Below are 13,186 nucleotides of genomic sequence, written 5' to 3'. Positions count from 1 at the left end.
ATAAAAAGAAAGCTGATGTGGGCTACTGAATGACTCAGCTGGTTAAGTGCCTGACTCTTGATTTTGGCTCAGGCCATGATCTCACAGTCATGAGATGGAGCCCTGAATTGGGCTCTGAGCTGGGCATGGAACCTGTTTGAGATTCTCTCTCTCCCTCTGCCCCTCCCTGGCTCAGGCGCACACTCTAAATAAGTAAGTAGGTAAGTAAATAAATAAATAAATAAATAAGAGAAAGCTAAGATAACTTTAACAGACAAAAAGCATTGATAGAGCTAAAGAGTAACTACATAATAATATAATATTCAATTCACCAAATAACTCTAAAAATTCTAAACGTATATACACTAATAAAATAGCCTCAAAATATATGAAGCAAAACTGATAGACTTTATAGAAAAATAGAGAAATCCATCATCATAGTGGAAGATTTGAATGCTTCCTCCAGTAACTGACTGGTGAAACAAATCTTTAAAGATATAAAGAATTTGAAAAGTACAATGTTGTGGACTAAACTGTGTCACACATACCTCCTCCCCCTGCCCCAGCTCATATGTTAAAGTTCTAACCCCCAGTACCTCAAATATGAATCAAATTTGGAGAGAGGGTTCTTAAAGAGGTAATTAAATTAAAATGAGATCTTCAGGGTGGGCATTCATTCGGTATAACTGGTGTCATTATAAGAAGAGGTTATTAGGATACAGATACACAGAGGGAAGACCATGTGAAGACATAAGGTGAAAATGGCCATTTACCTGCCAAGAAGAGAGGCCTCAGAGGGAGCCAATCTTAATGACACCTTAATCTTTTACTTCTAACCTCCGTACTTGTGAGAGAATAAATTTCTGTTGTCAAGCCACCCTGTCTGTGGTTCTTTGTTAACAGCAGCCCTAGCAAACTAGTACATACAATAAGTTGGGCTTATTTAATAGTCATATATGGAATGGTGAACCTAACAAATGCAGAATGTATTGTTTTGAAGCAATGTGGGACATTTATAAAAATTAAGTTCTAGGATACAGACCAAGCCTGAAGACATTTTGAACTATTGTATCATGCTCTCCATAATTTCTGATCACAGTGCAGTTAAGTTATAGATGCAAACAATAATAAAAAACCTGAAAAAACCCACAGGTCTACAAATTAAAACTTAGGCCTAACTTAGAGATCAAAGAAAAAATTATAATGGAAATGAGAAAATATTTAGAACTCTGATTATAAGAACAATATAAGAATGTGTGTGTGTGACACTAAAGTGTTACTTATAGGAAAATTTATAGCCTTTAATGCTTAATATCACAAAAGAAGAAAGGATGAAAAGAAGTATAAAATTTAAGAAGTTAGAAAACTAACAATAAATTAAGAGAAATAATAAAGAATAGAAATTAAATAGAAGCAGATATACAAGAGAATCAAAACCAAAAGTTATTTGAGAAGACCAATTAAATTTTCAAATATCTGGTAGAATGGCTAAAAAAAATGGAAATAACCAATATAAGGAGTGAAAAATGGGACAGTAATGCAAATACATGAAAGGTAATAAGAAGAAATTTTGAAGAACTATTTTTTTAACAAAGAAAATCTAGATGGCCTATAGACATTAAATACATTGAATCAGTAACTTATAATTTGTACAATCACACATTAGCCCAGAAAGTCCTACAAAATCCTGTAGAAAGAAATAAATGTAATAATACACAAACTCTTTAAGAAAAGTTCAAAAAGAAGGAATCATTTCTAATTTATTTCATGAGGCATAATCTTGATATAGAACCCTATAAGGAAATTTTGACAAAGGAAAATTATAGACCAACTTCACTCATTAATATAGATACAAACATCTAAAACAAAACATTAGCAAACCCATTTTATCAAAAAATAGTTAATTCATCATGACTGCATTGGGTTTATCTCAAGAATGCAAGATTGTTTTAACATTGGAAAAATAACATATAGTTCTTCACATTAACAGATTAAGGGAGAAAAATCATGATCATCTCAACTGATGAAGAAAAAAATATTTGATAAACTTTCACACTTGTGACAAAGTTCTAACAAAAAGGAACAGAGACAAAACCTACAGCAAGCCTCATAGTTAAGATGCAATCTTGAAAGCATCTTCTCTTCAACATTTTACCAGTAGTCTCAGCAAAAACAGAATGGCAAGATAGAGAAAAAAAATATAAGAGATGGGAAAGAAGAATCAAAACTATCACTGTTCACACATGATACAAGCAGTTATGTAGAAACCCTGAAGAATTTACAGATAAATAATTGGAAATAGAGAGCTTAGCTAGTTTCTTTAATTCAAAATCAATGTTTAAAAAAAGCACATTTCTGTATACCAAAACAATGTAGAAAATTAATGTTATTTATTTGTAACTATATAAAAATGGATAAAGTATTCAGGAATAAATGTAGCCCAAAATACATAAGATATCCTTAGCAAAAGCCAGTAAAGAAGGTATATACATGTCACATGTTAGAAGACACATTTTTTAAAATGTCAACAGTATGTAACTGATCTACAGAGTCACTGCAATTCTAAACAAGATTTCAAAGGTTTTATTTAAATATCTTTTGTTTAAAAACTTGACAAAGCTGGGGCGCCTGGGTGGCTCAGTCGGTTAAGCGTCCGACTTCGGCTCAGGTCATGATCTCGCGGTCCGGGAGTTCGAGCCCCGCGTCGGGCTCTGTGCTGACTGCTCAGAGCCTGGAGCCTGTTTCGGATTCTGTGTCTCCCTCTCTCTCTGACCCTCCCCCGTTCATGCTCTGTCTCTCCCTATCTCAAAAATAAATTTAAAAAGTTAAAAAAAAAAAAAAAACTTGACAAAGCTGATTCTAAAATTTATATGGAAAAGCAAAAGGCCAAGGATACATAAGACTTCCCTGAAAAACAGAGTGGGAAGACTTGCCTGAACAGTACCAGGAATTTTATAAATGGGCCTGGTGTTGCATACAGATAGACAAAATGAGCAGTGAACCAGAATAGAAAGACCAGAAAGTCCTCCATATATCTATTGAAACTTAGTGTATTCTGAAACCAAGACTAGAAATCACTGTGCTCTGACAATTTTTTTCTATATGTAAAACTTGAAACTGGAACCATACATCATATGACATATAAAAATCAGTCCAGATGATTAAACATGTAAATGTGAAGAGCAAAACTATAAACTTTGAAAGGACCACATAGAAGAACCCCTTTATATCCTTGGGATAGGAAAGATTTCTTAAAATACAAAAATCACCAAAGATAAAGACAACAATTGACATTTTATTACATTGTCTTGGTGTATCAAAAGATACCATAGAGTGAAAAAACACCAAGACATAAACAGAGAATACATTTTAAACAAACATGATGAGTTAATACCCAAATATAAAAATATCAGTTAGAAAAAAGTACATGATATAATGAAAACCTGCAGAAGATTTGAATAGGCATTTCATAGAAGGAAAAACTCAAATTAACAACATAAGAAAAGAGATAAAAATTAGAACCACAATGGCATACCATTTCCCACCCACCAGATTGGCACACAATTAGTCTGGTGATATCAAGTGTTGACAAGGGTGTGGAGCAATAGGAACTCTCATTAACTTTTAGTAGTAATGGAAATTAGTGCAATAGTTTTGCAGAACAATGTGGCATTATGTAATAAAGTATAGACGTACAAACACTTTGACTAAGGTATTTGCTGTTAGCACTTACGCACCAGAAGATATGTATAAGAACATTCATAGAAGCATTGTTTTTAATGGACAAAAAAGTGGAAACTACCCAAATATCTGTTAGCAGTAGAATGGGTAAATAAATTTATGGGATGTTCTCACAGAAGAATACTATACAACAGTGAAAATGAATGAAAGGCAGTCATAATGTGAATGGATCTTAGAAATAGTATGTTGAGGGGCGCCTGGGTGGCTCAGTTGGTTGAGCAATCGACTTCAGCTCAGGTCATGATCTCATGGTTTGTGAGTTCGAGCCCCGCGTTGGACTCTGTGCTGACAGCCCAGAGCCTGGATCCTGCTTCTGATTCTGTGTCTCCCTCTCTCTCTGCCTCTCCCCCACTCATGCTCTGTCTGTCTCTGTCTCAGAAATAAACATTAAAAAATTTTAAAAAGAAAAAGAAATAGGATGTTGAGTTTTGAAAAAAAAAAGCAAGTTGGAGGATAATTGTTGAATATAAGCCCATTCACTTAAAGTTCAGAAATATGCAAAAGCAAGCAATATATGGATTAGGAATGCAAATTTCTTTATTTGTAATGCTAAAAAGAATATTAAGGAAATTATTACATTATAATAGCCAGGACATGGATGGAGACAACCTAAGTGTCCATCGATGTTTGAATGGATAAAGAAAAAGTGTGTGTGTGATAGAATATTATTCTGTCATAAAAAGAAAGAAATTCTGCCATTTGTAACAACATAGATAGAATGTGAGTACTTTAAACTAAGTGAAGTAAGTCCGATAAAGACAAATACTGTATAATTGCACTTATATGTAGATTATAAAATTTATTGGAGATTGGATTTGTGGTTACCAGAGGTGAGGGTAGTTAAAAGGTACAAACTTGTAGTTATAAGATGAATAATTTCTGGGGATGTGATATACAACATGATGACTGTAGTTAACACTGCTATATGGCATATTTGAAGGTTGCCAAGAGAGTAAATCATAAAAGCTCTCATCACAGGGAAAACCTTTTTTTCTTTTTTCTTTTTGTATCCAAATGAGATGATGGATGTTATCTAAACATATTGTGGTAATCATTTCATAAATATATGTATAAGTCAGGTCATTGTATACTTTAAACAATGCTGTACATCAAATATCTCAATAAAACTGAAGGAAAAAAAATGCTTACAAAGGATTTAAGATAGCAGAGGGAAAAGTCAATAGGAACTGAAAAGGTAGTGGCATATTCTTTTTATAAAAGGTATAAAGTCAGGTCATAATATTTGTATGTATTTAGTATTTAATAAAAACAATAACAGATTAAGGAATTAAGTGAATTACCCCCAACACCTCAACCAATAACCTATATTTAGGGCTTGAAATGGAATTGTCTGACTCCAAAGCCCTTGGTTGTAGCCATAATAGTATCTGCTCTCAAAGTAGTTGGCATAAAAGGCTAATAATCCACTTTCTCATTTTCCCTTACTTTGTGAGTTGGTTAGGCCTGTGGCATCTTCCACTCCCTGCCATGGGTGAATTTGCAGAGAACAAAGAACCTTCTCCTTCTCTGTAGGAAGGGTATTTAATTTCTTTCTCTAATCAAATTTTGTTCTACCCTTCTCCTCTATGTTTGTTTTTTTTTTTTTTTAAGTTTATTTATTTTTGAGAGAGAAGGAGGGAGAAAGCGAGAATCCCAGGCAGGCTCCATACTATTAGCAGAGAGCCTGATACAGGACTTGAACTCATGAATCATGAGAACATGACCTGAGCTGAAACCAAGAGTCAGACGCTTAACCGACTGAACCACCCAGGCACCCCTGTGTATTTGTTTAATTGAGGTAAGATTCACATAAAATTAGTCATTTTAAAGCAAACAATTTAGGGGCGCCTGGGTGGCTCAGTCGGTTAAGCATCCGACTTCGGCTCAGGTCATGATCTCGCGGTCCGTGAGTTTGAGCCCAGCGTCGGGCTCTGTGCTGACAGCTCGGAGCCTGGAGCCTGTTTCAGATTCTGTATCTCCCTCTCTCTGACCCTCCCCCATTCATGCTCTGTCTCTCTCTGTCTCAAAAATAAATAAAGGTTAAAAAAAAAAAAAGCAAACAATTTAGTATAATTCACCACTTCTATCTAGTTATAAGACATTTCCCCCAAAGGAAACCCAGTACCTATTAGGCAGTTGCTCCCTGTTTCTCCCTTCCCCAGGCCCTGACAACCATCAGTTTTCTGCCTCAATGGACTTGTCTGTTCTGGTTATTTAGTATAAATGTATCATGCAATATTTGTCCTTTGGTGTCTGGTTTCTTCCACTTAGCATAATGTTTACAGGTTCATCTACATTGTAGCACGTGTCAGTATTTCATTCTTTTTATGGCTGAATAAAATTCCACCTCTCCTCTACTTTTTGTCCTTTCCTTCTCAGAACCTCCTGGGTTTCTCTTAACTCCTTTCCCCCTTTATCTAGTTAAATTTTATGGCTCTTGCTCTTCTCTAGCAAAATGTCTAAGATTCTAGCTGCTTTCTCTCTATCATACTTTGATGGGATGAGCCCTTATCTGAACAACTCCCATTTTGGGGTTATTTGCAACTGTGATCTCTGTACAACTACTGTTTTACTCAATTCCTTGATAAAACTGTTCAGTAGAACAGCCCAATATGATTTTAACTGCTGTGTCTGGCATGGAGAACATTATTTGCCATCTTATCTACGGGGTGTAGGGAGATACTGTGCCAAACGCTTTGTTGGTATCAAGATTCATCCCTTCTAGGGTTATCCATCCTCATAATCTACACCTCAACTTCTCCTTCTTTATGTCTTCAGCTTTAAATGTCACTTCCTCAGGGAAGCTAGCTTTACCTGCATCCTTTGGTTTGGTTTGCCAGGGATAACTGGTTCCCATTTATGCTCTTGTTTCTGTTCCTTGTTACATTGTCTCACAAGTCAGGCCTCCTAGTGTTTATTATCACAGCCCCTGTGCCTCTTCTTTGGTGTGCTTATACTTGTAAATTAGCTAGCTCTTTTGTGTCATTATTTCAATTTGTCTCCCATCTCCTCTGCTAAATTGTAAAATCCAAGATAGCCCAGTCCATGTATTTTCTTTTTCTAGCTCCTACCACAGTGTCTAACAAATATTAAGTGCTCAATAAATGTTTGCTGTGGGAAAACTATCTTAATAAACCTGTCTAGTAAACAGGTTTTTACACTGTTTGTTTGTTCACTGAACCTTGGCAGCCAAAAATTGAAGAAACTTTGGATCCACTTTGAGTTTCTTTTGGGTCAGCATTCTGAGCTGACTCACTTGTCCTGGTCCCCTGGCCCGGAACCTTGATGATGCTTACTTGGTGTATTTATATAAAGAAGAAGTAAAGGACTTTGGATTAGTTAGTTGCAAGAATTTTTTTTTTTTCTTTGAATTAGTTTTAGAATGGGTCCCTTTTGGTTGGGGGGAAGAAGGTAGGAGGGAGATTGAGTGGGGGTTGGTGAAAAGAGAGAAGGTGAATTTAATCTCTTCCTTGATGCCCTTTACCTGAGCAACAAAGTGTGATGAATGTTATAGAGCAAATGTAATAAATGTCTCAATATCTTGGCTGAGAGCAGGAGTCTAATTACAAGCCATATGGCCTCTTCAGCACAGTGGCTGTGAATTTATTTGGGTTTTATCCAGGTGAGTAACAAGAACAGTTAAGCAATCAATAGATTTTTCTATCACTGAATATCACATGTTTAGAACCAAGGTCAACTCTATAAAATCTTCTCCTTAGATATCTTATTCCCTCTCCTTCCAAAAAATGGGGAAATCGTGACTGCATGAAAAAAATCTTTAGGGTTTAACTGGGAGTTTTCAGTCCATTGCCTTCAGTTTGGGGGAAAAAAAACCAACACTGAATTTAGCTGTTGTAATCTTGGATTGTTTTACCAGGGTGTTTAGAGATAACTGGTTCTCACTTACTCTCTTGCTTCTGTATTTTCTCTCTCTCTCTCTCTCCCTCTCTCTCTCTCTCTCTCTCTCTCACACACACACACACACACATGCACGCACGCAGAGTTCCAGGAAACAGGGTATCTGAAGATGGTCTACAGAGTTCTCTTAGCTAGCAGTAGTATTCTGATTTCATTGTGGTCTTCAGCTAACAGAGGAATATACTGGGTCTAAATGAGATTGTTTTAAGTATACCACTCAAAAATTCACAAAGTGGAACTTCGAATTTGTGAACATTTGAAAGGAAGGGAAATCACCTGGTATTTATTACCTTTACCTTTCAAGTTTCAAATTTTCCAAGATGAAAAAGAGGGGGCGATGGGCTCCCCCCAGATACTTTCTCTCTTCTGTTTTATCCCAATTGATTCATAAGAATAATAGAATTTCTCTGTGTTCCTAGGATCCCACTGGGAGTATATTTTTATTTTGAAAAGAGATGGATATCTGTTTATAAATTCTGTAGTTTCCTGTGAATATTGAAGAGTCCACTGGAATTTCCCCCTTTCTTAAGTGTAGAAACTGGATTATACCTTCTCACATAGTTGAAAGAGACATAATAACTAAAGCTAATCTTTCCTCTCTGCTACCAAATCCCACCCTGTACCACTACTCCCAAATAGAAACTGGTACCATTTACAGCATCAAAACGTATCTTAGGCTTTAGCCAGTGTCAAGGAGTAGGTATGTTTGTAATATGTACATAATAAAAAATATCCAAGAAAAATTGTAGACTTTAAATATAAAACTAGAATATTAACTATCTCAAGTCAAGTGAAAAACATCTGTAATGTTTTTTAATGAGTCAGCTGGCTAAAAAAGTTTGATATTTTAAATTTGGATTTTCATAAATTAAATATCTAGTGTTCTATAACGTGTCCTTAAAAGAGAAGTTTGAGGTGTTTATTCACTGAATTCAAATCACAAATGTATTTCTCTAGTTAGCTTCTTTCTTCTTTATTAGTCTAATTAGGCATAAGGAGGCAATAAAGTATTAAGGAGCTATAACTTTTAATCTGGAGAGAAGATAATCTCATATTAGTTTTATTATAGTTTTTACCTTGGCATTTCTGAGAATTGCACTTAGAATAATATAAGATATGTTAGCCATACTTCTTTGAAAATTAATACTCAAATATGAAAAATACATTTTCATTTGTAATATTCATATACTGGTCAAATCTCTAAGTACAGTATAATCTGTAGCATAGCATTTACATTGATAATTAATATAAAACCCTTGCTCCACCTGCTTCTCCCCATCCCACTGTATCATCTCAATTAGCTTCACTCTTCCCTGAAAGTAGGGTATTATGCTCCACAGGCATTTTGTTCTATTACTTGCCAATGAGTATCAAGCTTGAAATGTGGATTTATAGTCCACTCAGAGAAATGTTTTATCAATACTGGCTGCATAATTAGCAAAACACAGTGCACAATGAAAAAATGTGTTATACCTGATTCAAAAGCTAAGAATTTGAAGTGAGGCACCTGGGTGGCTCAGCTGGTTAAGTGTCCAACTTCAGCTCAGGTAGTGATCTCACAGTGCTATTTGTGTTAATAGCTCAGAGCCTAGAGCCTGCTTCAGATCCTGTCTCCCTCTCTCTTACCCCCCTCCTCCCATCCATGCTCTGTCTGTCTTTCTCTGTCTCAAAAATGAATAAACATTAAAAAAATTTTTTTAAAAGCTAAGAATTTGAAGATGGTGACAGCAGAGTAATAAACCAAGTGTTGGAATTCTAGCCAGTGCAATAAAGCAAGAAAAATAAATAAAAAGCATGTGGATTGGAATGGAAGAAATAAGACTATTTCTATTTGCAGAGGACATAATTGACATCATAGAGAATCCCAAAGAATTCACACATATCAATACAAATTAATGAGTGAGCTTAACAGGAACACAGGATACAAAGTCAGTACACAAAAATAATTGTAAATACTTGTGATGAACAAGTATTTAAGTATTTAATCCGGAAACCCAGATTAAAAGCCAGTGCCATTTACAATAGCTCTCCCCAAAATGAAATAGTTAGGTATCCATTTAACAAAACATATTCCATCTCTGTATTCTGAAAACTACAGAACACTCATAAAAGAAACCAAATGAGACCTAAATAAGTAGAGACACATCCCATGTTGTTGAATTAGAAGATTCAACATAGTAAAGATCTCAATTTTTCCCAAACTAATATACAAATTTCATGCAATTTTAATTTTAAAAATTGGTATTTTTCTGTAGATTTAGACAACCTGATACTAAAATTTATACAGAAAGGAAACCAAACTAGAATCACCAAAACAATTTTGAAAAACAATAAAGTTAGAGAAATCACACTAGCTGATTTTAAGACTTACTTTAAAGTTGCAGAAAGCAAGATGTGTGTGTTATTGGTGAAGGGATAGATATAGATCAATGGAACAGAATAGAGTCAATAAATAGACCCATAGAAATATAGTCACTTGATTTTTAACAAAGGGACGAAGATAATTCAATGGAGAAAGGATAATCTTTTCAACAGATAGCGTTAGAACAATTAAACTCCATGTGCCAAAAAAGCTCACCAAAGTTGACCTAAGTCTACACCGTAAACAAAAATGAACTTAAAATGGGTCACAGATCTAAATGTTAGACATAAAACTATGACACTTTTAGAAAACACTGGAGGGGTGTCTGGATGGCTCAGTCAGGTGAGCATCTGACTCTTGATTTTGGCTCAGGTCATGATCTCATGGGTTCGTGGGTTCAGGCCCCATATTAGGCTCTACGCTGACAGTGTGGAACCTGAGGAGCTTGCTTGGGATTCTCTCTCTCTCCCTCTCTTTCTTCTCCTTTCCTGTGTGTGCATGCTCCCTCTCTCTCTCAAAATAAATAAACTTTAAAAGAGGGGAAGAGAACATTGAAGAAAATCTTTATGACATAAGGTTAGGCTCAAAGTTCTTAGACATGACATTAAAATCATAATCCACTTAAAAATCTGATAAATTTTTCATCAAAATTTTTGCTATGCAAAGAAGCAGCAAAAAATATGTAGCCAGGATAAGAGTTTTGCAAAACAAAACCCATAAATATTTACACAAAAAATTTTTTTAATGTTGTTATTCTTGGAGAGCTGGTGCCAGAAGGTTGGTATAAACTTGCTTTTGACTCTATAATCCTTCTGTGGTTGTTGAATTTTTGAGTATCTCTCACTTTCATACAAAGTCCCAAACCTCCTCACCATTGGCAGCTTTCAAATGAGGTTAGGCAGCAGTCTGATAAAAAATTGTGGAAAGGTAAGGGTTGACTACTCAGATTTCTTCCACCTTTAAAATCCTAGGATTTTATGATTAGATTCAATATAAGGTAATAATTCCCCAAGTGAGAAAATGTTTGCCATGTTTCATTTAATTTCAGAATCACTGAAAAAAAATCTTGAAGTGCTAATATCTCACCAGTGCCTTCTAATGGACTCAAATATTGATGTATGCTGCCTATCATTTTTCATGAGTAGCTTGATATCTGCATGATTAGTAGCACCTTTCAAGAATATTTTCTTTAACAACTTTAAATGGGCCCCCTTCTTTTGCAGAACAGAAGATACCACATTATGTTTATTGGATCATAGTCCAGAAAGCAGAGTCTTCTCATGGAATCTGCTTTTTCATCTTTACAAGTCTTAATGTTTATTTTATCTGTAAACATAAAGTCTCTGAATTAGTGAATAAAAATCTGAAATTAACTAGTGCAGCTAGCTACAAATAAGGCATAGATTTTCGTAATGAAATGTTAGATTGAAGAGCAGTGGTAAATTTACTGGATGGTTAATGAGTTTTAGCTTCATGGACCTCTATCTGTGCAAATCTTTCTAAGGGCCTTTTGGGGCCCTAGCAATGTGCTTATATTTTTGTAGATTTGCAAAAGTAAGATATTTTAATCATAATTAGCAAAAACACTGTCTTTTTTCACTTTGACTTTCCCTCCATCATACTTTTCTTCTTAATGAGTGGCAACAGAGGGGCTATGGATGTTTTGAGGGATTCAGTTAAGAGGAAATAGAGTTAAGTGATAAGTTTCATTTGGACTTAGAGGGATATGTTTTTGTGGTTTGCAGCAACTCTGTTTATAGTTACTTATTGCTAGCCATACTGGCATGGGAATGGCTCGAGGAATACTATAGCTCCCTATGCCAGTTCACTTGCTGAGGAGACATGAAGATCCATGCCACAGGTGATGTCACACTATATGAATGTGCCCAGGGGGCTCTGATGCTGGAAGTATTAGGTGATGTAGAGGCAACAAAGTTGGAAACGTGCAGACTTAGAAAGTGGTCTGTGAAAAATTCTTCCAAATCTTACAACTTATATATGAAATAGACTAGATTAGTCTTCCCAAATTTAAAGCAATCCCTAAAAATTTAGACATTATTATTAGTGAGTTGTAAAACCAAAAGAAATTTTTCTACTCTACCAATGAGAGAAAACAAACTTTGATCAAACATGCTAGAGGAAAAACAATTAGTTTTCTACTCTTCCTACAGAAAATGACATTCCAAAATTATTATTAAATGAAGAGGCAGTCAAAGAATAATGAATGCATCCCGAAAACATAAGGAGAAAGTACTGTAGAGGTGTGTCAGGCAGTTAAACTATTCGCTATTTTTCTAGATTTTCTGATACATGATATTTTCAGTTTTTAAACTTTTAAATTTGTTGTGATTTCATTTTCTCATTCCAAATAAATATTCACTTTCAGATCTAATTTTGTATTTGTAATTTTGTGCTTTTTTTTTCTTAAGAGGACTGCCCAAATAGTGTGTGAGGCCCTATAAAACCTGGATCAACTCTGCATAGAGCTTTTAAATATTTAGCCATAGAATAAAGCTTGTCCTTTTGCTTAAGGATTCTTTGTAACACAATCAGACTTAGTCTAAAATATGACCTCTGCAATGGAATTGGTAGCTCTGGGGAGTCAGAACTAAGAACAGTGAGAGGCACACAGATTTATCACTAGTCACCCTGCAGGAAGGAAACCTGGGTGGAATTTGGCACTGAGTGTAAATTTCTGTTCCAGAAAAGAAATCTTCTGCAAAGGAGGTCTGCTGAAATGACCTGGTAGAGCTTTTATCTAATTTAAAATAGAAAAGATTTTGAGGCTTTTCAGAGAAGTGTATATCAGTGGATTTGGGATATCTGGGTTCAATTCACCTAGTTTTGGTTTCTGCACTATACAGGAAAAGTTAAGAAAAGGTTGACACAGTGGATGATGATGACAATACTCTCCTATCTCACGTCCCTTCCTATCCTCTGACAATGATAGAGTACTGTACTGGATTGATGGATGTTATGGGAGATCCTATAGACAACAGAGCCAGCTAATGAGATCTTAAAACAGTTTATCTCCCTTACAAACGCAGATGGGATCATCATTCCTAAGCAAGTCATGTAAGGTCACTGGAGTTTACATTTATACATTTCTGTTTAACCCATTTTTGAGTAGTGCTGCTTATTTGTTCCTTTTGGTATGTATGTCCTCAATAAAAGATTAATTGTCCT

The 13,186-nt window shown here is 35.2% G+C and overlaps 1 protein-coding gene across 6 annotated transcripts in view; it reads right to left on the bottom strand.

The window, feature by feature from the left end:
• The window catches only part of DNAJC5B (DnaJ heat shock protein family (Hsp40) member C5 beta), a 97,795-nt gene that overhangs the window by 10,891 nt on the left and 73,718 nt on the right, over positions 1-13,186 (bottom strand). The window lies entirely within an intron of this gene.

This window comes from Panthera tigris, chromosome F2 (assembly GCF_018350195.1).
Source record: "Panthera tigris isolate Pti1 chromosome F2, P.tigris_Pti1_mat1.1, whole genome shotgun sequence".
Classification (NCBI taxonomy): Eukaryota; Metazoa; Chordata; class Mammalia; order Carnivora; family Felidae; genus Panthera; species Panthera tigris.
This window is presented reverse-complemented; position numbering and strand designations above follow the sequence as displayed.